Below are 25,668 nucleotides of genomic sequence, written 5' to 3' on the forward strand. Positions count from 1 at the left end.
CAATTCTGGTTATCGCTTCTCGGCCTTTTGGCTAAGATCAAGTGTAGTATCTGTTCTTATCAGTTTAATATCTGATACGTCCCCTATCTGGGGACCATATATTAAATGGATTTTTAGAACAGGGAGATGGAAAAAGAGCTTGCTCTGTCCACTCCACGCATTGACCTGGTATTGCAGTACCTCCAGGACCGGTGCACCCCTTCTTAACCCAGTTTCCAAAAGCAGAACTCAATTCACCTGATTCATATTAGCCCGATTTAATGAATTGGAAGAAAGCATACGTCTTCATATGCACCTCAATACTTCCTCCTTTTGTTTTTTATCTTTCACACTTTTTACTTTCTTTATTCATCCAAATAGCAAACTCATCACCACTCAACCTGACCAACTCGACTATGTCCCGTGCTGCAGTATCTTGTTCTCTGTCTTATCTAGATCATTTGCAATTGAATGGAATAGATCCCTTTTGGACAAAGTGGATTCACCTGCTGCTGCAGTGACCACAGGTGTGATAAGATCTAGAATTGGCATCTGGTGCGATCTCTCCGCTTCCACTCCAAAGAAAGTTACCTGTTTATTCCTATCATGCATTGGTTTTTGGGGTTTTCTTTGAGTAATGATGATCTCTTTCGTTGTCTGTTGGCTCCCCCTCCTGGAGGAAGAGTTTGCTTGCTCTTGGACATTCTAAAAGAGAGGTCATGATAGACATTTAGCTTCTGAACCCAATTGGGGACAGTCATGGGTGATGAATGTTTTGCAACCTGCTGCGCAGCCTGATACCGCAATATAAGGAACGTCAAATACTAAGAATGGGCGGCCTATGAAAGAATTACTACTTTCATTAAGTACACTTAAACGGCTAATTGGGAATAGACAAACTGTAAAAAGCCCTCTGAGAAAGCCCCCCTCTAACCTTTGTTAGTAAGCTTTTCTGTAGTCTGCCTGTTGATGTATTTTCCGTTTGAACAGTGCACAACATGAAGAGACGGAACACTGGCGGCTTGTCACAATGCCCCCCGCTGACATCACAATAGCGCTGCTGCCTAGAAAGCTAGCTGCGCAGCAGAAGTTTCTCTTTGGGTGGGAGGTGGGCTAGTGGAAGGAGGGGGCAAGCTTTTTTTTTTTTTTTTTTCTCGGGTGGTAGGGGGATGATAGGAGAAGGGATGCGGGTGGTGAGATGGGTACAGAGGGCAGGGTTTGGGGCTGGGAAGGGAAGGGAAAAGATTAGGGTTTGGGGATGATGAAAGGGCTTTCTACGGGTAAGGATGGCAAAGGGTGGCAGTGACGGAAAGTCAGGCAACCTGTCCTGTCCGTCTTTTTGTATCATGAATTGAAAAGACTGCAAGGGGGAGGGGAGTTGCTTGCGCCCAAAAGGAGGAGTTATTCAGATTCATTGCAGTGGGCGGCGGCTGCAAAACGCACCATTCTTCTTGTTTTTGCTCTGCAAAGCAGCCTTTTCAAGGGTTGGCTTGGGTGACAAAATGTCTTGTGTAGGCGTGGGTTTGTCTCCCTCTCGCTCTCTCTCCCTAAGATGTGTCCGGCATAGGCCAGGGTGCCACTCGAGGCCCAAACCAATTCTGGTTATCGCTTCTCGGCCTTTTGGCTAAGATCAAGTGTAGTATCTATTCTTATCAGTTTAATATCTGATACGTCCCCTATCTGGGGACCATATATTAAATGGATTTTTAGAACAGGGAGATGGAAAAAGAGCTTGCTCTGTCCACTCCACGCATTGACCTGGTATTGCAGTACCTCCAGGACCGGTGCACCCCTTCTTAACCCAGTTTCCAAAAGCAGAACTCAATTCACCTGATTCATATTAGCCCGATTTAATGAATTGGAAGAAAGCATACGTCTTCATATGCACCTCAATACTTCCTCCTTTTGTTTTTTATCTTTCACACTTTTTACTTTCTTTATTCATCCAAATAGCAAACTCATCACCACTCAACCTGACCAACTCGACTATGTCCCGTGCTGCAGTATCTTGTTCTCTGTCTTATCTAGATCATTTGCAATTGAATGGAATAGATCCCTTTTGGACAAAGTGGATTCACCTGCTGCTGCAGTGACCACAGGTGTGATAAGATCTAGAATTGGCATCTGGTGCGATCTCTCCGCTTCCACTCCAAAGAAAGTTACCTGTTTATTCCTATCATGCATTGGTTTTTGGGGTTTTCTTTGAGTAATGATGATCTCTTTCGTTGTCTGTTGGCTCCCCCTCCTGGAGGAAGAGTTTGCTTGCTCTTGGACATTCTAAAAGAGAGGTCATGATAGACATTTAGCTTCTGAACCCAATTGGGGACAGTCATGGGTGATGAATGTTTTGCAACCTGCTGCGCAGCCTGATACCGCAATATAAGGAACGTCAAATACTAAGAATGGGCGGCCTATGAAAGAATTACTACTTTCATTAAGTACACTTAAACGGCTAATTGGGAATAGACAAACTGTAAAAAGCCCTCTGAGAAAGCCCCCCTCTAACCTTTGTTAGTAAGCTTTTCTGTAGTCTGCCTGTTGATGTATTTTCCGTTTGAACAGTGCACAACATGAAGAGACGGAACACTGGCGGCTTGTCACAATGCCCCCCGCTGACATCACAATAGCGCTGCTGCCTAGAAAGCTAGCTGCGCAGCAGAAGTTTCTCTTTGGGTGGGAGGTGGGCTAGTGGAAGGAGGGGGCAAGCTTTTTTTTTTTTTTTTTTCTCGGGTGGTAGGGGGATGATAGGAGAAGGGATGCGGGTGGTGAGATGGGTACAGAGGGCAGGGTTTGGGGCTGGGAAGGGAAGGGAAAAGATTAGGGTTTGGGGATGATGAAAGGGCTTTCTACGGGTAAGGATGGCAAAGGGTGGCAGTGACGGAAAGTCAGGCAACCTGTCCTGTCCGTCTTTTTGTATCATGAATTGAAAAGACTGCAAGGGGGAGGGGAGTTGCTTGCGCCCAAAAGGAGGAGTTATTCAGATTCATTGCAGTGGGCGGCGGCTGCAAAACGCACCATTCTTCTTGTTTTTGCTCTGCAAAGCAGCCTTTTCAAGGGTTGGCTTGGGTGACAAAATGTCTTGTGTAGGCGTGGGTTTGTCTCCCTCTCGCTCTCTCTCCCTAAGATGTGTCCGGCATAGGCCAGGGTGCCACTCGAGGCCCAAACCAATTCTGGTTATCGCTTCTCGGCCTTTTGGCTAAGATCAAGTGTAGTATCTATTCTTATCAGTTTAATATCTGATACGTCCCCTATCTGGGGACCATATATTAAATGGATTTTTAGAACAGGGAGATGGAAAAAGAGCTTGCTCTGTCCACTCCACGCATTGACCTGGTATTGCAGTACCTCCAGGACCGGTGCACCCCTTCTTAACCCAGTTTCCAAAAGCAGAACTCAATTCACCTGATTCATATTAGCCCGATTTAATGAATTGGAAGAAAGCATACGTCTTCATATGCACCTCAATACTTCCTCCTTTTGTTTTTTATCTTTCACACTTTTTACTTTCTTTATTCATCCAAATAGCAAACTCATCACCACTCAACCTGACCAACTCGACTATGTCCCGTGCTGCAGTATCTTGTTCTCTGTCTTATCTAGATCATTTGCAATTGAATGGAATAGATCCCTTTTGGACAAAGTGGATTCACCTGCTGCTGCAGTGACCACAGGTGTGATAAGATCTAGAATTGGCATCTGGTGCGATCTCTCCGCTTCCACTCCAAAGAAAGTTACCTGTTTATTCCTATCATGCATTGGTTTTTGGGGTTTTCTTTGAGCAATGATGATGTCTTGAGTGGGCTGTTGGCTCCCTCACCTGGAGGAAGAGTTTGCTTGCTCTTGGACATTCTAAAAGAGAGGTCATGATAGACATTTAGCTTCTGAACCCAATTGGGGACAGTCATGGGTGATGAATGTTTTGCAACCTGCTGCGCAGCCTGATACCGCAATATAAGGAACGTCAAATACTAAGAATGGGCGGCCTATGAAAGAATTACTAGTTTCATTAAGTACACTTAAACGGCTAATTGGGAATAGACAAACTGTAAAAAGCCCTCTGAGAAAGCCCCCCTCTAACCTTTGTTAGTAAGCTTTTCTGTAGTCTGCCTGTTGATGTATTTTCCGTTTGAACAGTGCACAACATGAAGAGACGGAACACTGGCGGCTTGTCACAATGCCCCCCGCTGACATCACAATAGCGCTGCTGCCTAGAAAGCTAGCTGCGCAGCAGAAGTTTCTCTTTGGGTGGGAGGTGGGCTAGTGGAAGGAGGGGGCAAGCTTTTTTTTTTTTTTTTTTTCTCGGGTGGTAGGGGGATGATAGGAGAAGGGATGCGGGTGGTGAGATGGGTACAGAGGGCAGGGTTTGGGGCTGGGAAGGGAAGGGAAAAGATTAGGGTTTGGGGATGATGAAAGGGCTTTCTACGGGTAAGGATGGCAAAGGGTGGCAGTGACGGAAAGTCAGGCAACCTGTCCTGTCCGTCTTTTTGTATCATGAATTGAAAAGACTGCAAGGGGGAGGGGAGTTGCTTGCGCCCAAAAGGAGGAGTTATTCAGATTCATTGCAGTGGGCGGCTGCAAAACGCACCATTCTTCTTGTTTTTGCTCTGCAAAGCAGCCTTTTCAAGGGTTGGCTTGGGTGACAAAATGTCTTGTGTAGGCGTGGGTTTGTCTCCCTCTCGCTCTCTCTCCCTAAGATGTGTCCGGTATAGGCCAGGGTGCCACTCGAGGCCCAAACCAATTCTGGTTATCGCTTCTCGGCCTTTTGGCTAAGATCAAGTGTAGTCCCTTCATTGGGTTTGCCTTGGTCTTGGCTGGGAGGGGCCCGGGCTTGCACAACCGCCGGCCTCGGGGATTGTTGCGCCTTTTGGTGCTTACGTCCCCTTATGGCTGGTGGTTCCTGGGCTCGGGAGGCGATCACCTGCGGCACTGCGCTTTTGTGTGGTGGCCGATGACCGTTTTCTGAAATTTGCGGATGTAATCTCATCTGTTCTTATCAGTCGCTTCTCGGCCTTTTGGCTAAGATCAAGTGTAGTGTTGTTCGAAAAGGTGGTTTAAGCTCCAGGCCACCTTAGTACAATGATACAATGCACACTGGAAGGTTGCGCTTGCTAGTACTCTGGGTGGATAGTATATTCATCTAGTGGAAAACATGGCCCTACCAGGATCGAGGCTATTAGACTGAGTAAGGATGGGGGGCTATGGTACAACGTGCCCCAGGACTGACGACCCTGGAGTGAGTCTGAGCTTGCTGGCTTGGGACCCCGGCAAGCCTTGGGCTCTGTAGCACACCGTACCTTGCCTTTTCATACTTTTTGAGCATATTACCCTATCCCGGCCTTCTGGCTAGGAAGGGAAATTTTTATAATCCCGGTTGGAGGTCTGGTCAGCTTTGGGCTGAGAAACTAACACCCGGTTGGAGGTCCGGGTCAGCTTCGGCTGAGAAACCAACACCCGGTTGGAGGTCTGGGTCAGCTTCGGCTGAGAAACCAACACCCGGTTGGAGGTCCGGTTAGCCTTGGGCTGAGAAACCAACACCGGTTGACGGTCCGGGCAGTTTCGGCAGCGAAACCAACAACTAGTAGCTCTCTACTCCACTTGGGTAAGATGCCTGGGTGGACGATGGGAGCAACGACAAGGCTCAACCAGGCTTCAGCTTGGGGGAGCACCGAAGATCCCTGACCCTTGCTGTGGCCTTCTGGCTCGGAGGGACGGGGTTGATTTTTGGGGACCCTCTCCTCACGGTGGGGTCCACACGAATCCTAGCCTTTGCACTGTTTTTGGTGTGACTTCGGTCATGCATTTTTTGTGGTGCTTTGGAAAGCTTCATTAAATCAAAAATCTGTTCTTATCAGTTTAATATCTGATACGTCCCCTATCTGGGGACCATATATTAAATGGATTTTTAGAACAGGGAGATGGAAAAAGAGCTTGCTCTGTCCACTCCACGCATTGACCTGGTATTGCAGTACCTCCAGGACCGGTGCACCCCTTCTTAACCCAGTTTCCAAAAGCAGAACTCAATTCACCTGATTCATATTAGCCCGATTTAATGAATTGGAAGAAAGCATACGTCTTCATATGCACCTCAATACTTCCTCCTTTTGTTTTTTATCTTTCACACTTTTTACTTTCTTTATTCATCCAAATAGCAAACTCATCACCACTCAACCTGACCAACTCGACTATGTCCCGTGCTGCAGTATCTTGTTCTCTGTCTTATCTAGATCATTTGCAATTGAATGGAATAGATCCCTTTTGGACAAAGTGGATTCACCTGCTGCTGCAGTGACCACAGGTGTGATAAGATCTAGAATTGGCATCTGGTGCGATCTCTCCGCTTCCACTCCAAAGAAAGTTACCTGTTTATTCCTATCATGCATTGGTTTTTGGGGTTTTCTTTGAGCAATGATGATGTCTTGAGTGGGCTGTTGGCTCCCTCACCTGGAGGAAGAGTTTGCTTGCTCTTGGACATTCTAAAAGAGAGGTCATGATAGACATTTAGCTTCTGAACCCAATTGGGGACAGTCATGGGTGATGAATGTTTTGCAACCTGCTGCGCAGCCTGATACCGCAATATAAGGAACGTCAAATACTAAGAATGGGCGGCCTATGAAAGAATTACTACTTTCATTAAGTACACTTAAACGGCTAATTGGGAATAGACAAACTGTAAAAAGCCCTCTGAGAAAGCCCCCCTCTAACCTTTGTTAGTAAGCTTTTCTGTAGTCTGCCTGTTGATGTATTTTCCGTTTGAACAGTGCACAACATGAAGAGACGGAACACTGGCGGCTTGTCACAATGCCCCCCGCTGACATCACAATAGCGCTGCTGCCTAGAAAGCTAGCTGCGCAGCAGAAGTTTCTCTTTGGGTGGGAGGTGGGCTAGTGGAAGGAGGGGGCAAGCTTTTTTTTTTTTTTTTTTTCTCGGGTGGTAGGGGGATGATAGGAGAAGGGATGCGGGTGGTGAGATGGGTACAGAGGGCAGGGTTTGGGGCTGGGAAGGGAAGGGAAAAGATTAGGGTTTGGGGATGATGAAAGGGCTTTCTACGGGTAAGGATGGCAAAGGGTGGCAGTGACGGAAAGTCAGGCAACCTGTCCTGTCCGTCTTTTTGTATCATGAATTGAAAAGACTGCAAGGGGGAGGGGAGTTGCTTGCGCCCAAAAGGAGGAGTTATTCAGATTCATTGCAGTGGGCGGCGGCTGCAAAACGCACCATTCTTCTTGTTTTTGCTCTGCAAAGCAGCCTTTTCAAGGGTTGGCTTGGGTGACAAAATGTCTTGTGTAGGCGTGGGTTTGTCTCCCTCTCGCTCTCTCTCCCTAAGATGTGTCCGGCATAGGCCAGGGTGCCACTCGAGGCCCAAACCAATTCTGGTTATCGCTTCTCGGCCTTTTGGCTAAGATCAAGTGTAGTATCTGTTCTTATCAGTCGCTTCTCGGCCTTTTGGCTAAGATCAAGTGTAGTGTTGTTCGAAAAGGTGGTTTAAGCTCCAGGCCACCTTAGTACAATGATACAATGCACACTGGAAGGTTGCGCTTGCTAGTACTCTGGGTGGATAGTATATTCATCTAGTGGAAAACATGGCCCTACCAGGATCGAGGCTATTAGACTGAGTAAGGATGGGGGGCTATGGTACAACGTGCCCCAGGACTGACGACCCTGGAGTGAGTCTGAGCTTGCTGGCTTGGGACCCCGGCAAGCCTTGGGCTCTGTAGCACACCGTACCTTGCCTTTTCATACTTTTTGAGCATATTACCCTATCCCGGCCTTCTGGCTAGGAAGGGAAATTTTTATAATCCCGGTTGGAGGTCTGGTCAGCTTTGGGCTGAGAAACTAACACCCGGTTGGAGGTCCGGGTCAGCTTCGGCTGAGAAACCAACACCCGGTTGGAGGTCTGGGTCAGCTTCGGCTGAGAAACCAACACCCGGTTGGAGGTCCGGTTAGCCTTGGGCTGAGAAACCAACACCGGTTGACGGTCCGGGCAGTTTCGGCTGCGAAACCAACAACTAGTAGCTCTCTACTCCACTTGGGTAAGATGCCTGGGTGGACGCTGGGAGCAACGACAAGGCTCAACCAGGCTTCAGCTTGGGGGAGCACCGAAGATCCCTGACCCTTGCTGTGGCCTTCTGGCTCGGAGGGACGGGGTTGATTTTTGGGGACCCTCTCCTCACGGTGGGGTCCACACGAATCCTAGCCTTTGCACTGTTTTTGGTGTGACTTCGGTCATGCATTTTTTGTGGTGCTTTGGAAAGCTTCATTAAATCAAAAATCTGTTCTTATCAGTTTAATATCTGATACGTCCCCTATCTGGGGACCATATATTAAATGGATTTTTAGAACAGGGAGATGGAAAAAGAGCTTGCTCTGTCCACTCCACGCATTGACCTGGTATTGCAGTACCTCCAGGACCGGTGCACCCCTTCTTAACCCAGTTTCCAAAAGCAGAACTCAATTCACCTGATTCATATTAGCCCGATTTAATGAATTGGAAGAAAGCATACGTCTTCATATGCACCTCAATACTTCCTCCTTTTGTTTTTTATCTTTCACACTTTTTACTTTCTTTATTCATCCAAATAGCAAACTCATCACCACTCAACCTGACCAACTCGACTATGTCCCGTGCTGCAGTATCTTGTTCTCTGTCTTATCTAGATCATTTGCAATTGAATGGAATAGATCCCTTTTGGACAAAGTGGATTCACCTGCTGCTGCAGTGACCACAGGTGTGATAAGATCTAGAATTGGCATCTGGTGCGATCTCTCCGCTTCCACTCCAAAGAAAGTTACCTGTTTATTCCTATCATGCATTGGTTTTTGGGGTTTTCTTTGAGCAATGATGATGTCTTGAGTGGGCTGTTGGCTCCCTCACCTGGAGGAAGAGTTTGCTTGCTCTTGGACATTCTAAAAGAGAGGTCATGATAGACATTTAGCTTCTGAACCCAATTGGGGACAGTCATGGGTGATGAATGTTTTGCAACCTGCTGCGCAGCCTGATACCGCAATATAAGGAACGTCAAATACTAAGAATGGGCGGCCTATGAAAGAATTACTACTTTCATTAAGTACACTTAAACGGCTAATTGGGAATAGACAAACTGTAAAAAGCCCTCTGAGAAAGCCCCCCTCTAACCTTTGTTAGTAAGCTTTTCTGTAGTCTGCCTGTTGATGTATTTTCCGTTTGAACAGTGCACAACATGAAGAGACGGAACACTGGCGGCTTGTCACAATGCCCCCCGCTGACATCACAATAGCGCTGCTGCCTAGAAAGCTAGCTGCGCAGCAGAAGTTTCTCTTTGGGTGGGAGGTGGGCTAGTGGAAGGAGGGGGCAAGCTTTTTTTTTTCTCGGGTGGTAGGGGGATGATAGGAGAAGGGATGCGGGTGGTGAGATGGGTACAGAGGGCAGGGTTTGGGGCTGGGAAGGGAAGGGAAAAGATTAGGGTTTGGGGATGATGAAAGGGCTTTCTACGGGTAAGGATGGCAAAGGGTGGCAGTGACGGAAAGTCAGGCAACCTGTCCTGTCCGTCTTTTTGTATCATGAATTGAAAAGACTGCAAGGGGGAGGGGAGTTGCTTGCGCCCAAAAGGAGGAGTTATTCAGATTCATTGCAGTGGGCGGCGGCTGCAAAACGCACCATTCTTCTTGTTTTTGCTCTGCAAAGCAGCCTTTTCAAGGGTTGGCTTGGGTGACAAAATGTCTTGTGTAGTCGTGGGTTTGTCTCCCTCTCGCTCTCTCTCCCTAAGATGTGTCCGGCATAGGCCAGGGTGCCACTCGAGGCCCAAACCAATTCTGGTTATCGCTTCTCGGCCTTTTGGCTAAGATCAAGTGTAGTATCTGTTCTTATCAGTTTAATATCTGATACGTCCCCTATCTGGGGACCATATATTAAATGGATTTTTAGAACAGGGAGATGGAAAAAGAGCTTGCTCTGTCCACTCCACGCATTGACCTGGTATTGCAGTACCTCCAGGACCGGTGCACCCCTTCTTAACCCAGTTTCCAAAAGCAGAACTCAATTCACCTGATTCATATTAGCCCGATTTAATGAATTGGAAGAAAGCATACGTCTTCATATGCACCTCAATACTTCCTCCTTTTGTTTTTTATCTTTCACACTTTTTACTTTCTTTATTCATCCAAATAGCAAACTCATCACCACTCAACCTGACCAACTCGACTATGTCCCGTGCTGCAGTATCTTGTTCTCTGTCTCATCTAGATCATTTGCAATTGAATGGAATAGATCCCTTTTGGACAAAGTGGATTCACCTGCTGCTGCAGTGACCACAGGTGTGATAAGATCTAGAATTGGCATCTGGTGCGATCTCTCCGCTTCCACTCCAAAGAAAGTTACCTGTTTATTCCTATCATGCATTGGTTTTTGGGGTTTTCTTTGAGCAATGATGATGTCTTGAGTGGGCTGTTGGCTCCCTCACCTGGAGGAAGAGTTTGCTTGCTCTTGGACATTCTAAAAGAGAGGTCATGATAGACATTTAGCTTCTGAACCCAATTGGGGACAGTCATGGGTGATGAATGTTTTGCAACCTGCTGCGCAGCCTGATACCGCAATATAAGGAACGTCAAATACTAAGAATGGGCGGCCTATGAAAGAATTACTACTTTCATTAAGTACACTTAAACGGCTAATTGGGAATAGACAAACTGTAAAAAGCCCTCTGAGAAAGCCCCCCTCTAACCTTTGTTAGTAAGCTTTTCTGTAGTCTGCCTGTTGATGTATTTTCCGTTTGAACAGTGCACAACATGAAGAGACGGAACACTGGCGGCTTGTCACAATGCCCCCCGCTGACATCACAATAGCGCTGCTGCCTAGAAAGCTAGCTGCGCAGCAGAAGTTTCTCTTTGGGTGGGAGGTGGGCTAGTGGAAGGAGGGGGCAAGCTTTTTTTTTTCTCGGGTGGTAGGGGGATGATAGGAGAAGGGATGCGGGTGGTGAGATGGGTACAGAGGGCAGGGTTTGGGGCTGGGAAGGGAAGGGAAAAGATTAGGGTTTGGGGATGATGAAAGGGCTTTCTACGGGTAAGGATGGCAAAGGGTGGCAGTGACGGAAAGTCAGGCAACCTGTCCTGTCCGTCTTTTTGTATCATGAATTGAAAAGACTGCAAGGGGGAGGGGAGTTGCTTGCGCCCAAAAGGAGGAGTTATTCAGATTCATTGCAGTGGGCGGCGGCTGCAAAACGCACCATTCTTCTTGTTTTTGCTCTGCAAAGCAGCCTTTTCAAGGGTTGGCTTGGGTGACAAAATGTCTTGTGTAGGCGTGGGTTTGTCTCCCTCTCGCTCTCTCTCCCTAAGATGTGTCCGGCATAGGCCAGGGTGCCACTCGAGGCCCAAACCAATTCTGGTTATCGCTTCTCGGCCTTTTGGCTAAGATCAAGTGTAGTCCCTTCATTGGGTTTGCCTTGGTCTTGGCTGGGAGGGGCCCGGGCTTGCACAACTGCCGGCCTTTGGGATTGTTGCGCCTTTTGGTGCTTACGTCCCTTTGTAGCTGGTGGTTCCTGGGCTCGGGAGGCGATCACCCAGGCACTGCGCTTTTGTGTGGTGGCCTGCTGGCCTTCGGGGCTACCTTGATTCTGAAATTTGCGGATGAAATCTCATCTGTTCTTATCAGTTTAATATCTGATACGTCCCCTATCTGGGGACCATATATTAAATGGATTTTTAGAACAGGGAGATGGAAAAAGAGCTTGCTCTGTCCACTCCACGCATTGACCTGGTATTGCAGTACCTCCAGGACCGGTGCACCCCTTCTTAACCCAGTTTCCAAAAGCAGAACTCAATTCACCTGATTCATATTAGCCCGATTTAATGAATTGGAAGAAAGCATACGTCTTCATATGCACCTCAATACTTCCTCCTTTTGTTTTTTATCTTTCACACTTTTTACTTTCTTTATTCATCCAAATAGCAAACTCATCACCACTCAACCTGACCAACTCGACTATGTCCCGTGCTGCAGTATCTTGTTCTCTGTCTTATCTAGATCATTTGCAATTGAATGGAATAGATCCCTTTTGGACAAAGTGGATTCACCTGCTGCTGCAGTGACCACAGGTGTGATAAGATCTAGAATTGGCATCTGGTGCGATCTCTCCGCTTCCACTCCAAAGAAAGTTACCTGTTTATTCCTATCATGCATTGGTTTTTGGGGTTTTCTTTGAGCAATGATGATGTCTTGAGTGGGCTGTTGGCTCCCTCACCTGGAGGAAGAGTTTGCTTGCTCTTGGACATTCTAAAAGAGAGGTCATGATAGACATTTAGCTTCTGAACCCAATTGGGGACAGTCATGGGTGATGAATGTTTTGCAACCTGCTGCGCAGCCTGATACCGCAATATAAGGAACGTCAAATACTAAGAATGGGCGGCCTATGAAAGAATTACTACTTTCATTAAGTACACTTAAACGGCTAATTGGGAATAGACAAACTGTAAAAAGCCCTCTGAGAAAGCCCCCCTCTAACCTTTGTTAGTAAGCTTTTCTGTAGTCTGCCTGTTGATGTATTTTCCGTTTGAACAGTGCACAACATGAAGAGACGGAACACTGGCGGCTTGTCACAATGCCCCCCGCTGACATCACAATAGCGCTGCTGCCTAGAAAGCTAGCTGCGCAGCAGAAGTTTCTCTTTGGGTGGGAGGTGGGCTAGTGGAAGGAGGGGGCAAGCTTTTTTTTTTCTCGGGTGGTAGGGGGATGATAGGAGAAGGGATGCGGGTGGTGAGATGGGTACAGAGGGCAGGGTTTGGGGCTGGGAAGGGAAGGGAAAAGATTAGGGTTTGGGGATGATGAAAGGGCTTTCTACGGGTAAGGATGGCAAAGGGTGGCAGTGACGGAAAGTCAGGCAACCTGTCCTGTCCGTCTTTTTGTATCATGAATTGAAAAGACTGCAAGGGGGAGGGGAGTTGCTTGCGCCCAAAAGGAGGAGTTATTCAGATTCATTGCAGTGGGCGGCGGCTGCAAAACGCACCATTCTTCTTGTTTTTGCTCTGCAAAGCAGCCTTTTCAAGGGTTGGCTTGGGTGACAAAATGTCTTGTGTAGGCGTGGGTTTGTCTCCCTCTCGCTCTCTCTCCCTAAGATGTGTCCGGCATAGGCCAGGGTGCCACTCGAGGCCCAAACCAATTCTGGTTATCGCTTCTCGGCCTTTTGGCTAAGATCAAGTGTAGTATCTGTTCTTATCAGTTTAATATCTGATACGTCCCCTATCTGGGGACCATATATTAAATGGATTTTTAGAACAGGGAGATGGAAAAAGAGCTTGCTCTGTCCACTCCACGCATTGACCTGGTATTGCAGTACCTCCAGGACCGGTGCACCCCTTCTTAACCCAGTTTCCAAAAGCAGAACTCAATTCACCTGATTCATATTAGCCCGATTTAATGAATTGGAAGAAAGCATACGTCTTCATATGCACCTCAATACTTCCTCCTTTTGTTTTTTATCTTTCACACTTTTTACTTTCTTTATTCATCCAAATAGCAAACTCATCACCACTCAACCTGACCAACTCGACTGTGTCCCGTGCTGCAGTATCTTGTTCTCTGTCTTATCTAGATCATTTGCAATTGAATGGAATAGATCCCTTTTGGACAAAGTGGATTCACCTGCTGCTGCAGTGACCACAGGTGTGATAAGATCTAGAATTGGCATCTGGTGCGATCTCTCCGCTTCCACTCCAAAGAAAGTTACCTGTTTATTCCTATCATGCATTGGTTTTTGTGGTTTTCTTTGAGCAATGATGATGTCTTGAGTGGGCTGTTGGCTCCCTCACCTGGAGGAAGAGTTTGCTTGCTCTTGGACATTCTAAAAGAGAGGTCATGATAGACATTTAGCTTCTGAACCCAATTGGGGACAGTCATGGGTGATGAATGTTTTGCAACCTGCTGCGCAGCCTGATACCGCAATATAAGGAACGTCAAATACTAAGAATGGGCGGCCTATGAAAGAATTACTACTTTCATTAAGTACACTTAAACGGCTAATTGGGAATAGACAAACTGTAAAAAGCCCTCTGAGAAAGCCCCCCTCTAACCTTTGTTAGTAAGCTTTTCTGTAGTCTGCCTGTTGATGTATTTTCCGTTTGAACAGTGCACAACATGAAGAGACGGAACACTGGCGGCTTGTCACAATGCCCCCCGCTGACATCACAATAGCGCTGCTGCCTAGAAAGCTAGCTGCGCAGCAGAAGTTTCTCTTTGGGTGGGAGGTGGGCTAGTGGAAGGAGGGGGCAAGCTTTTTTTTTTTTTTTTTTTCTCGGGTGGTAGGGGGATGATAGGAGAAGGGATGCGGGTGGTGAGATGGGTACAGAGGGCAGGGTTTGGGGCTGGGAAGGGAAGGGAAAAGATTAGGGTTTGGGGATGATGAAAGGGCTTTCTACGGGTAAGGATGGCAAAGGGTGGCAGTGACGGAAAGTCAGGCAACCTGTCCTGTCCGTCTTTTTGTATCATGAATTGAAAAGACTGCAAGGGGGAGGGGAGTTGCTTGCGCCCAAAAGGAGGAGTTATTCAGATTCATTGCAGTGGGCGGCGGCTGCAAAACGCACCATTCTTCTTGTTTTTGCTCTGCAAAGCAGCCTTTTCAAGGGTTGGCTTGGGTGACAAAATGTCTTGTGTAGGCGTGGGTTTGTCTCCCTCTCGCTCTCTCTCCCTAAGATGTGTCCGGCATAGGCCAGGGTGCCACTCGAGGCCCAAACCAATTCTGGTTATCGCTTCTCGGCCTTTTGGCTAAGATCAAGTGTAGTCCCTTCATTGGGTTTGCCTTGGTCTTGGCTGGGAGGGGCCCGGGCTTGCACAACTGCCGGCCTTTGGGATTGTTGCGCCTTTTGGTGCTTACGTCCCTTTGTAGCTGGTGGTTCCTGGGCTCGGGAGGCGATCACCCAGGCACTGCGCTTTTGTGTGGTGGCCTGCTGGCCTTCGGGGCTACCTTGATTCTGAAATTTGCGGATGAAATCTCATCTGTTCTTATCAGTTTAATATCTGATACGTCCCCTATCTGGGGACCATATATTAAATGGATTTTTAGAACAGGGAGATGGAAAAAGAGCTTGCTCTGTCCACTCCACGCATTGACCTGGTATTGCAGTACCTCCAGGACCGGTGCACCCCTTCTTAACCCAGTTTCCAAAAGCAGAACTCAATTCACCTGATTCATATTAGCCCGATTTAATGAATTGGAAGAAAGCATACGTCTTCATATGCACCTCAATACTTCCTCCTTTTGTTTTTTATCTTTCACACTTTTTACTTTCTTTATTCATCCAAATAGCAAACTCATCACCACTCAACCTGACCAACTCGACTATGTCCCGTGCTGCAGTATCTTGTTCTCTGTCTTATCTAGATCATTTGCAATTGAATGGAATAGATCCCTTTTGGACAAAGTGGATTCACCTGCTGCTGCAGTGACCACAGGTGTGATAAGATCTAGAATTGGCATCTGGTGCGATCTCTCCGCTTCCACTCCAAAGAAAGTTACCTGTTTATTCCTATCATGCATTGGTTTTTGGGGTTTTCTTTGAGCAATGATGATGTCTTGAGTGGGCTGTTGGCTCCCTCACCTGGAGGAAGAGTTTGCTTGCTCTTGGACATTCTAAAAGAGAGGTCATGATAGACATTTAGCTTCTGAACCCAATTGGGGACAGTCATGGGTGATGAATGTTTTGCAACCTGCTGCGCAGCCTGATACCGCAATATAAGGAACGTCAAATACTAAGAATGGGCGGCCTGTGAAAGAATTACTACTTTCATTAAGTACACTTAAACGGCTAATTGGGAATAGACAAACTGTAAAAAGCCCTCTGAGAAAGCCCCCCTCTAACCTTTGTTAGTAAGCTTTTCTGTAGTCTGCCTGTTGATGTATTTTCCGTTTGAACAGTGCACAACATGAAGAGACGGAACACTGGCGGCTTGTCACAATGCCCCCCGCTGACATCACAATAGCGCTGCTGCCTAGAAAGCTAGCTGCGCAGCAGAAGTTTCTCTTTGGGTGGGAGGTGGGCTAGTGGAAGGAGGGGGCAAGCTTTTTTTTTTTTTTTTTTTTCTCGGGTGGTAGGGGGATGATAGGAGAAGGGATGCGGGTGGTGAGATGGGTACAGAGGGCAGGGTTTGGGGCTGGGAAGGGAAGGGAAAAGATTAGGGTTTGGGGATGATGAAAGGGCTTTCTACGGGTAAGGATGGCAAAGGGTGGCAGTGACGGAAAGTCAGGCAACCTGTCCTGTCCGTCTTTTTGTATCATGAATTGAAAAGACTGCAAGGGGGAGGGGAGTTGCTTGCGCCCAAAAGGAGGAGTTATTCAGATTCATTGCAGTGGGCGGCGGCTGCAAAACGCACCATTCTTCTTGTTTTTGCTCTGCAAAGCAGCCTTTTCAAGGGTTGGCTTGGGTGACAAAATGTCTTGTGTAGGCGTGGGTTTGTCTCCCTCTCGCTCTCTCTCCCTAAGATGTGTCCGGCATAGGCCAGGGTGCCACTCGAGGCCCAAACCAATTCTGGTTATCGCTTCTCGGCCTTTTGGCTAAGATCAAGTGTAGTCCCTTCATTGGGTTTGCCTTGGTCTTGGCTGGGAGGGGCCCGGGCTTGCACAACTGCCGGCCTTTGGGATTGTTGCGCCTTTTGGTGCTTACGTCCCCTTGTAGCTGGTGGTTCCTGGGCTCGGGAGGCGATCACCCAGGCACTGCGCTTTTGTGTGGTGGCCTGCTGGCCTTCGGGGCTACCTTGATTCTGAAATTTGCGGATGAAATCTCATCTGTTCTTATCAGTTTAATATCTGATACGTCCCCTATCTGGGGACCATATATTAAATGGATTTTTAGAACAGGGAGATGGAAAAAGAGCTTGCTCTGTCCACTCCACGCATTGACCTGGTATTGCAGTACCTCCAGGACCGGTGCACCCCTTCTTAACCCAGTTTCCAAAAGCAGAACTCAATTCACCTGATTCATATTAGCCCGATTTAATGAATTGGAAGAAAGCATACGTCTTCATATGCACCTCAATACTTCCTCCTTTTGTTTTTTATCTTTCACACTTTTTACTTTCTTTATTCATCCAAATAGCAAACTCATCACCACTCAACCTGACCAACTCGACTATGTCCCGTGCTGCAGTATCTTGTTCTCTGTCTTATCTAGATCATTTGCAATTGAATGGAATAGATCCCTTTTGGACAAAGTGGATTCACCTGCTGCTGCAGTGACCACAGGTGTGATAAGATCTAGAATTGGCATCTGGTGCGATCTCTCCGCTTCCACTCCAAAGAAAGTTACCTGTTTATTCCTATCATGCATTGGTTTTTGGGGTTTTCTTTGAGCAATGATGATGTCTTGAGTGGGCTGTTGGCTCCCTCACCTGGAGGAAGAGTTTGCTTGCTCTTGGACATTCTAAAAGAGAGGTCATGATAGACATTTAGCTTCTGAACCCAATTGGGGACAGTCATGGGTGATGAATGTTTTGCAACCTGCTGCGCAGCCTGATACCGCAATATAAGGAACGTCAAATACTAAGAATGGGCGGCCTATGAAAGAATTACTACTTTCATTAAGTACACTTAAACGGCTAATTGGGAATAGACAAACTGTAAAAAGCCCTCTGAGAAAGCCCCCCTCTAGCCTTTGTTAGTAAGCTTTTCTGTAGTCTGCCTGTTGATGTATTTTCCGTTTGAACAGTGCACAACATGAAGAGACGGAACACTGGCGGCTTGTCACAATGCCCCCCGCTGACATCACAATAGCGCTGCTGCCTAGAAAGCTAGCTGCGCAGCAGAAGTTTCTCTTTGGGTGGGAGGTGGGCTAGTGGAAGGAGGGGGCAAGCTTTTTTTTTTTTTTTTTTCTCGGGTGGTAGGGGGATGATAGGAGAAGGGATGCGGGTGGTGAGATGGGTACAGAGGGCAGGGTTTGGGGCTGGGAAGGGAAGGGAAAAGATTAGGGTTTGGGGATGATGAAAGGGCTTTCTACGGGTAAGGATGGCAAAGGGTGGCAGTGACGGAAAGTCAGGCAACCTGTCCTGTCCGTCTTTTTGTATCATGAATTGAAAAGACTGCAAGGGGGAGGGGAGTTGCTTGCGCCCAAAAGGAGGAGTTATTCAGATTCATTGCAGTGGGCGGCGGCTGCAAAACGCACCATTCTTCTTGTTTTTGCTCTGCAAAGCAGCCTTTTCAAGGGTTGGCTTGGGTGACAAAATGTCTTGTGTAGGCGTGGGTTTGTCTCCCTCTCGCTCTCTCTCCCTAAGATGTGTCCGGCATAGGCCAGGGTGCCACTCGAGGCCCAAACCAATTCTGGTTATCGCTTCTCGGCCTTTTGGCTAAGATCAAGTGTAGTATCTGTTCTTATCAGTTTAATATCTGATACGTCCCCTATCTGGGGACCATATATTAAATGGATTTTTAGAACAGGGAGATGGAAAAAGAGCTTGCTCTGTCCACTCCACGCATTGACCTGGTATTGCAGTACCTCCAGGACCGGTGCACCCCTTCTTAACCCAGTTTCCAAAAGCAGAACTCAATTCACCTGATTCATATTAGCCCGATTTAATGAATTGGAAGAAAGCATACGTCTTCATATGCACCTCAATACTTCCTCCTTTTGTTTTTTATCTTTCACACTTTTTACTTTCTTTATTCATCCAAATAGCAAACTCATCACCACTCAACCTGACCAACTCGACTATGTCCCGTGCTGCAGTATCTTGTTCTCTGTCTTATCTAGATCATTTGCAATTGAATGGAATAGATCCCTTTTGGACAAAGTGGATTCACCTGCTGCTGCAGTGACCACAGGTGTGATAAGATCTAGAATTGGCATCTGGTGCGATCTCTCCGCTTCCACTCCAAAGAAAGTTACCTGTTTATTCCTATCATGCATTGGTTTTTGGGGTTTTCTTTGAGCAATGATGATGTCTTGAGTGGGCTGTTGGCTCCCTCACCTGGAGGAAGAGTTTGCTTGCTCTTGGACATTCTAAAAGAGAGGTCATGATAGACATTTAGCTTCTGAACCCAATTGGGGACAGTCATGGGTGATGAATGTTTTGCAACCTGCTGCGCAGCCTGATACCGCAATATAAGGAACGTCAAATACTAAGAATGGGCGGCCTATGAAAGAATTACTACTTTCATTAAGTACACTTAAACGGCTAATTGGGAATAGACAAACTGTAAAAAGCCCTCTGAGAAAGCCCCCCTCTAACCTTTGTTAGTAAGCTTTTCTGTAGTCTGCCTGTTGATGTATTTTCCGTTTGAACAGTGCACAACATGAAGAGACGGAACACTGGCGGCTTGTCACAATGCCCCCCGCTGACATCACAATAGCGCTGATGCCTAGAAAGCTAGCTGCGCAGCAGAAGTTTCTCTTTGGGTGGGAGGTGGGCTAGTGGAAGGAGGGGGCAAGCTTTTTTTTTTTTTTTTTTCTCGGGTGGTAGGGGGATGATAGGAGAAGGGATGCGGGTGGTGAGATGGGTACAGAGGGCAGGGTTTGGGGCTGGCAAGGGAAGGGAAAAGATTAGGGTTTGGGGATGATGAAAGGGCTTTCTACGGGTAAGGATGGCAAAGGGTGGCAGTGACGGAAAGTCAGGCAACCTGTCCTGTCCGTCTTTTTGTATCATGAATTGAAAAGACTGCAAGGGGGAGGGGAGTTGCTTGCGCCCAAAAGGAGGAGTTATTCAGATTCATTGCAGTGGGCGGCGGCTGCAAAACGCACCATTCTTCTTGTTTTTGCTCTGCAAAGCAGCCTTTTCAAGGGTTGGCTTGGGTGACAAAATGTCTTGTGTAGGCGTGGGTTTGTCTCCCTCTCGCTCTCTCTCCCTAAGATGTGTCCGGCATAGGCCAGGGTGCCACTCGAGGCCCAAACCAATTCTGGTTATCGCTTCTCGGCCTTTTGGCTAAGATCAAGTGTAGTATCACTTCTCGGCCTTTTGGCTAAGATCAAGTGTAGTATCTGTGAGGCTCGGCAGATGCAATGCACACTGGAAGGTTGCGCTTGCTAGTACTCTGGATGTATAGTATATTCATCTAGAGGAAAACATGGCCCTACCAGGATCGAGGCTATTAGACTGAGTAAGTGTGGGGGTTATGGTGCAATGTGCCACAGGACTGACGACCCTGGAGTGAGTCTGAGCTTGCTGGCTTGGGACCCCGGCGAGCCTTGGGCTCAGTAGCACACCGTACCTTGCCCGTTCATACTTTCTGAGCATATTGATCTATCCCGGCCTTCTGGCTAGGAAGGGAAATTTTTATAATCATGGTCGGAGGTCCGTTCAGCTTTGGGCTGAGAAACCAACACCCGGTTGGAGGTCCGGGTCAGCTTCGGCTGAGAAACCAACACCCGGTTGGAGGTCCGGGTCAGCTTCGGCTGAGAAACCAACACCCGGTTGGAGGTCCGGGTCAGCTTCGGCTGAGAAACCAACACACGGTTGGAGGTCCGGGTCAGCTTCGGCTGAGAAACCAACACCCGGTTGGAGGTCCGGTTAGCCTTGGGCTCATAAACCAACACCGGTTGACGGTCCGGGCAGTTTCGGCTGCGAAACCAACAACTAGTAGCTCTTTACTCCACTTGGGTAAGATGCCTGGGTGGACGCTGGGAGCAACGACAAGGCTCAACCAGGCTTCGGCTTGGAGGAGCACCGAAGATCCCTGACCCTTGCTGTGGCCTTCTGGCTCGGAGGGACGGGGTTGATTTTTGGGGACCCTCTCCTCACGGAAGGGTCCACACGAATCCTAGCCTTTGCACTGTTTTTGGTGTGACTTCGGTCATGCATTTTTTGCGGTGCTTTGGAAAGCTTCATTAAATCAAAAAATCTGTTCTTATCAGTTTAATATCTGATACGTCCCCTATCTGGGGACCATATATTAAATGGATTTTTAGAACAGGGAGATGGAAAAAGAGCTTGCTCTGTCCACTCCACGCATTGACCTGGTATTGCAGTACCTCCAGGACCGGTGCACCCCTTCTTAACCCAGTTTCCAAAAGCAGAACTCAGTTCACCTGATTCATATTAGCCCGATTTAATGAATTGGAAGAAAGCATACGTCTTCATATGCACCTCAATACTTCCTCCTTTTGTTTTTTATCTTTCACACTTTTTACTTTCTTTATTCATCCAAATAGCAAACTCATCACCACTCAACCTGACCAACTCGACTATGTCCCGTGCTGCAGTATCTTGTTCTCTGTCTTATCTAGATCATTTGCAATTGAATGGAATAGATCCCTTTTGGACAAAGTGGATTCACCTGCTGCTGCAGTGACCACAGGTGTGATAAGATCTAGAATTGGCATCTGGTGCGATCTCTCCGCTTCCACTCCAAAGAAAGTTACCTGTTTATTCCTATCATGCATTGGTTTTTGGGGTTTTCTTTGAGCAATGATGATGTCTTGAGTGGGCTGTTGGCTCCCTCACCTGGAGGAAGAGTTTGCTTGCTCTTGGACATTCTAAAAGAGAGGTCATGATAGACATTTAGCTTCTGAACCCAATTGGGGACAGTCATGGGTGATGAATGTTTTGCAACCTGCTGCGCAGCCTGATACCGCAATATAAGGAACGTCAAATACTAAGAATGGGCGGCCTATGAAAGAATTACTACTTTCATTAAGTACACTTAAACGGCTAATTGGGAATAGACAAACTGTAAAAAGCCCTCTGAGAAAGCCCCCCTCTAACCTTTGTTAGTAAGCTTTTCTGTAGTCTGCCTGTTGATGTATTTTCCGTTTGAACAGTGCACAACATGAAGAGACGGAACACTGGCGGCTTGTCACAATGCCCCCCGCTGACATCACAATAGCGCTGCTGCCTAGAAAGCTAGCTGCGCAGCAGAAGTTTCTCTTTGGGTGGGAGGTGGGCTAGTGGAAGGAGGGGGCAACCTTTTTTTTTTTTTTTCTCGGGTGGTAGGGGGATGATAGGAGAAGGGATGCGGGTGGTGAGATGGGTACAGAGGGCAGGGTTTGGGGCTGGGAAGGGAAGGGAAAAGATTAGGGTTTGGGGATGATGAAAGGGCTTTCTACGGGTAAGGATGGCAAAGGGTTGCAGTGACGGAAAGTCAGGCAACCTGTCCTGTCCGTCTTTTTGTATCATGAATTGAAAAGACTGCAAGGGGGAGGGGAGTTGCTTGCGCCCAAAAGGAGGAGTTATTCAGATTCATTGCAGTGGGCGGCGGCTGCAAAACGCACCATTCTTCTTGTTTTTGCTCTGCAAAGCAGCCTTTTCAAGGGTTGGCTTGGGTGACAAAATGTCTTGTGTAGGCGTGGGTTTGTCTCCCTCTCGCTCTCTCTCCCTAAGATGTGTCCAGCATAGGCCAGGGTGCCACTCGAGGCCCAAACCAATTCTGGTTATCGCTTCTCGGCCTTTTGGCTAAGATCAAGTGTAGTATCTGTTCTTATCAGTTTAATATCTGATACGTCCCCTATCTGGGGACCATATATTAAATGGATTTTTAGAACAGGGAGATGGAAAAAGAGCTTGCTCTGTCCACTCCACGCATTGACCTGGTATTGCAGTACCTCCAGGACCGGTGCACCCCTTCTTAACCCAGTTTCCAAAAGCAGAACTCAATTCACCTGATTCATATTAGCCCGATTTAATGAATTGGAAGAAAGCATACGTCTTCATATGCACCTCAATACTTCCTTTTGTTTTTTATCTTTCACACTTTTTACTTTCTTTATTCATCCAAATAGCAAACTCATCACCACTCAACCTGACCAACTCGACTATGTCCCGTGCTGCAGTATCTTGTTCTCTGTCTTATCTAGATCATTTGCAATTGAATGGAATAGATCCCTTTTGGACAAAGTGGATTCACCTGCTGCTGCAGTGACCACAGGTGTGATAAGATCTAGAATTGGCATCTGGTGCGATCTCTCCGCTTCCACTCCAAAGAAAGTTACCTGTTTATTCCTATCATGCATTGGTTTTTGGGGTTTTCTTTGAGCAATGATGATGTCTTGAGTGGGCTGTTGGCTCCCTCACCTGGAGGAAGAGTTTGCTTGCTCTTGGACATTCTAAAAGAGAGGTCATGATAGACATTTAGCTTCTGAACCCAATTGGGGACAGTCATGGGTGATGAATGTTTTGCAACCTGCTGCGCAGCCTGATACCGCAATATAAGGAACGTCAAATACTAAGAATGGGCGGCCTATGAAAGAATTACTACTTTCATTAAGTACACTTAAACGGCTAATTGGGAATAGACAAACTGTAAAAAGCCCTCTGAGAAAGCCCCCCTCTAACCTTTGTTAGTAAGCTTTTCTGTAGTCTGCCTGTTGATGTATTTTCCGTTTGAACAGTGCACAACATGAAGAGACGGAACACTGGCGGCTTGTCACAATGCCCCCCGCTGACATCACAATAGCGCTGCTGCCTAGAAAGCTAGCTGCGCAGCAGAAGTTTCTCTTTGGGTGGGAGGTGGGCTAGTGGAAGGAGGGGGCAAGCTTTTTTTTTTCTCGGGTGGTAGGGGGATGATAGGAGAAGGGATGCGGGTGGTGAGATGGGTACAGAGGGCAGGGTTTGGGGCTGGGAAGGGAAGGGAAAAGATTAGGGTTTGGGGATGATGAAAGGGCTTTCTACGGGTAAGGATGGCAAAGGGTGGCAGTGACGGAAAGTCAGGCAACCTGTCCTGTCCGTCTTTTTGTATCATGAATTGAAAAGACTGCAAGGGGGAGGGGAGTTGCTTGCGCCCAAAAGGAGGAGTTATTCAGATTCATTGCAGTGGGCGGCGGCTGCAAAACGCACCATTCTTCTTGTTTTTGCTCTGCAAAGCAGCCTTTTCAAGGGTTGGCTTGGGTGACAAAATGTCTTGTGTAGGCGTGGGTTTGTCTCCCTCTCGCTCTCTCTCCCTAAGATGTGTCCGGCATAGGCCAGGGTGCCACTCGAGGCCCAAACCAATTCTGGTTATCGCTTCTCGGCCTTTTGGCTAAGATCAAGTGTAGTTTGGGAGGGTACTACCTTGGTTGGTGCTGAAAGGTGCCAGGGTATTGCACAACTGCTGGCCTTGGGGGAGTGTGCATCGTAGGATGTCATAGCCCTCTTGTGACGGACAGTTACCTGGGCAACGAGAGGCGGTCTCTTTATTATTTTCAAACTCATCCTTCAAAAAAAAAAAAAAAAAAAAAAAAAAAATCTGTTCTTATCAGTTTAATATCTGATACGTCCCCTATCTGGGGACCATATATTAAATGGATTTTTAGAACAGGGAGATGGAAAAAGAGCTTGCTCTGTCCACTCCACGCATTGACCTGGTATTGCAGTACCTCCAGGACCGGTGCACCCCTTCTTAACCCAGTTTCCAAAAGCAGAACTCAATTCACCTGATTCATATTAGCCCGATTTAATGAATTGGAAGAAAGCATACGTCTTCATATGCACCTCAATACTTCCTCCTTTTGTTTTTTATCTTTCACACTTTTTACTTTCTTTATTCATCCAAATAGCAAACTCATCACCACTCAACCTGACCAACTCGACTATGTCCCGTGCTGCAGTATCTTGTTTTCTGTCTTATCTAGATCATTTGCAATTGAATGGAATAGATCCCTTTTGGACAAAGTGGATTCACCTGCTGCTGCAGTGACCACAGGTGTGATAAGATCTAGAATTGGCATCTGGTGCGATCTCTCCGCTTCCACTCCAAAGAAAGTTACCTGTTTATTCCTATCATGCATTGGTTTTTGGGGTTTTCTTTGAGCAATGATGATGTCTTGAGTGGGCTGTTGGCTCCCTCACCTGGAGGAAGAGTTTGCTTGCTCTTGGACATTCTAAAAGAGAGGTCATGATAGACATTTAGCTTCTGAACCCAATTGGGGACAGTCATGGGTGATGAATGTTTTGCAACCTGCTGCGCAGCCTGATACCGCAATATAAGGAACGTCAAATACTAAGAATGGGCGGCCTATGAAAGAATTACTACTTTCATTAAGTACACTTAAACGGCTAATTGGGAATAGACAAACTGTAAAAAGCCCTCTGAGAAAGCCCCCCTCTAACCTTTGTTAGTAAGCTTTTCTGTAGTCTGCCTGTTGATGTATTTTCCGTTTGAACAGTGCACAACATGAAGAGACGGAACACTGGCGGCTTGTCACAATGCCCCCCGCTGACATCACAATAGCGCTGCTGCCTAGAAAGCTAGCTGCGCAGCAGAAGTTTCTCTTTGGGTGGGAGGTGGGCTAGTGGAAGGAGGGGGCAAGCTTTTTTTTTTTTTTTTTCTCGGGTGGTAGGGGGATGATAGGAGAAGGGATGCGGGTGGTGAGATGGGTACAGAGGGCAGGGTTTGGGGCTGGGAAGGGAAGGGAAAAGATTAGGGTTTGGGGATGATGAAAGGGCTTTCTACGGGTAAGGATGGCAAAGGGTGGCAGTGACGGAAAGTCAGGCAACCTGTCCTGTCCGTCTTTTTGTATCATGAATTGAAAAGACTGCAAGGGGGAGGGGAGTTGCTTGCGCCCAAAAGGAGGAGTTATTCAGATTCATTGCAGTGGGCGGCGGCTGCAAAACGCACCATTCTTCTTGTTTTTGCTCTGCAAAGCAGCCTTTTCAAGGGTTGGCTTGGGTGACAAAATGTCTTGTGTAGGCGTGGGTTTGTCTCCCTCTCGCTCTCTCTCCCTAAGATGTGTCCGGCATAGGCCAGGGTGCCACTCGAGGCCCAAACCAATTCTGGTTATCGCTTCTCGGCCTTTTGGCTAAGATCAAGTGTAGTTTGGGAGGGTACTTCCTTG

General features: G+C 47.3%; 13 non-coding genes and 3 pseudogenes across 13 annotated transcripts; all 16 read left to right on the top strand.

Moving 5' to 3' along the window:
• Window positions 1-11: 11 nt before the first annotated feature.
• Window positions 12-202, top strand: LOC142252474 (U2 spliceosomal RNA). The gene has a single exon (XR_012725849.1). It is a non-coding gene; the product is annotated as a U2 spliceosomal RNA (small nuclear RNA).
• Window positions 203-1,583: 1,381 nt separating this feature from the next.
• LOC142252926 (U2 spliceosomal RNA) lies at window positions 1,584-1,774 on the top strand. The gene has a single exon (XR_012726287.1). It is a non-coding gene; the product is annotated as a U2 spliceosomal RNA (small nuclear RNA).
• Window positions 1,775-3,155: 1,381 nt separating this feature from the next.
• On the top strand, window positions 3,156-3,346 carry LOC142252927 (U2 spliceosomal RNA). The gene has a single exon (XR_012726288.1). It is a non-coding gene; the product is annotated as a U2 spliceosomal RNA (small nuclear RNA).
• Window positions 3,347-5,777: 2,431 nt separating this feature from the next.
• LOC142253017 (U2 spliceosomal RNA) lies at window positions 5,778-5,970 on the top strand. Its single transcript, XR_012726349.1, has one exon. It is a non-coding gene; the product is annotated as a U2 spliceosomal RNA (small nuclear RNA).
• Window positions 5,971-7,352: 1,382 nt separating this feature from the next.
• Window positions 7,353-7,520, top strand: LOC142253557 (U2 spliceosomal RNA; annotated as a pseudogene).
• Window positions 7,521-8,205: 685 nt separating this feature from the next.
• Window positions 8,206-8,398, top strand: LOC142253018 (U2 spliceosomal RNA). Its single transcript, XR_012726350.1, has one exon. It is a non-coding gene; the product is annotated as a U2 spliceosomal RNA (small nuclear RNA).
• Window positions 8,399-9,771: 1,373 nt separating this feature from the next.
• LOC142252475 (U2 spliceosomal RNA) lies at window positions 9,772-9,962 on the top strand. The gene has a single exon (XR_012725850.1). It is a non-coding gene; the product is annotated as a U2 spliceosomal RNA (small nuclear RNA).
• Window positions 9,963-11,554: 1,592 nt separating this feature from the next.
• On the top strand, window positions 11,555-11,738 carry LOC142253353 (U2 spliceosomal RNA). Its single transcript, XR_012726652.1, has one exon. It is a non-coding gene; the product is annotated as a U2 spliceosomal RNA (small nuclear RNA).
• Window positions 11,739-13,111: 1,373 nt separating this feature from the next.
• Window positions 13,112-13,302, top strand: LOC142252476 (U2 spliceosomal RNA). Its single transcript, XR_012725851.1, has one exon. It is a non-coding gene; the product is annotated as a U2 spliceosomal RNA (small nuclear RNA).
• Window positions 13,303-14,903: 1,601 nt separating this feature from the next.
• LOC142253354 (U2 spliceosomal RNA) lies at window positions 14,904-15,087 on the top strand. The gene has a single exon (XR_012726653.1). It is a non-coding gene; the product is annotated as a U2 spliceosomal RNA (small nuclear RNA).
• Window positions 15,088-16,689: 1,602 nt separating this feature from the next.
• Window positions 16,690-16,873, top strand: LOC142253355 (U2 spliceosomal RNA). The gene has a single exon (XR_012726654.1). It is a non-coding gene; the product is annotated as a U2 spliceosomal RNA (small nuclear RNA).
• Window positions 16,874-18,254: 1,381 nt separating this feature from the next.
• LOC142252477 (U2 spliceosomal RNA) lies at window positions 18,255-18,445 on the top strand. Its single transcript, XR_012725852.1, has one exon. It is a non-coding gene; the product is annotated as a U2 spliceosomal RNA (small nuclear RNA).
• Window positions 18,446-19,826: 1,381 nt separating this feature from the next.
• On the top strand, window positions 19,827-19,992 carry LOC142253644 (U2 spliceosomal RNA; annotated as a pseudogene).
• A 724-nt stretch (window positions 19,993-20,716) lies between these two features.
• On the top strand, window positions 20,717-20,914 carry LOC142253213 (U2 spliceosomal RNA). Its single transcript, XR_012726525.1, has one exon. It is a non-coding gene; the product is annotated as a U2 spliceosomal RNA (small nuclear RNA).
• Window positions 20,915-22,292: 1,378 nt separating this feature from the next.
• Window positions 22,293-22,483, top strand: LOC142252478 (U2 spliceosomal RNA). The gene has a single exon (XR_012725853.1). It is a non-coding gene; the product is annotated as a U2 spliceosomal RNA (small nuclear RNA).
• A 1,546-nt stretch (window positions 22,484-24,029) lies between these two features.
• Window positions 24,030-24,232, top strand: LOC142253495 (U2 spliceosomal RNA; annotated as a pseudogene).
• Window positions 24,233-25,668: the final 1,436 nt, after the last annotated feature.

The sequence above is a fragment of the Anomaloglossus baeobatrachus genome, chromosome 9 (assembly GCF_048569485.1).
Source record: "Anomaloglossus baeobatrachus isolate aAnoBae1 chromosome 9, aAnoBae1.hap1, whole genome shotgun sequence".
Lineage (NCBI taxonomy): Eukaryota > Metazoa > Chordata > Amphibia > Anura > Aromobatidae > Anomaloglossus > Anomaloglossus baeobatrachus.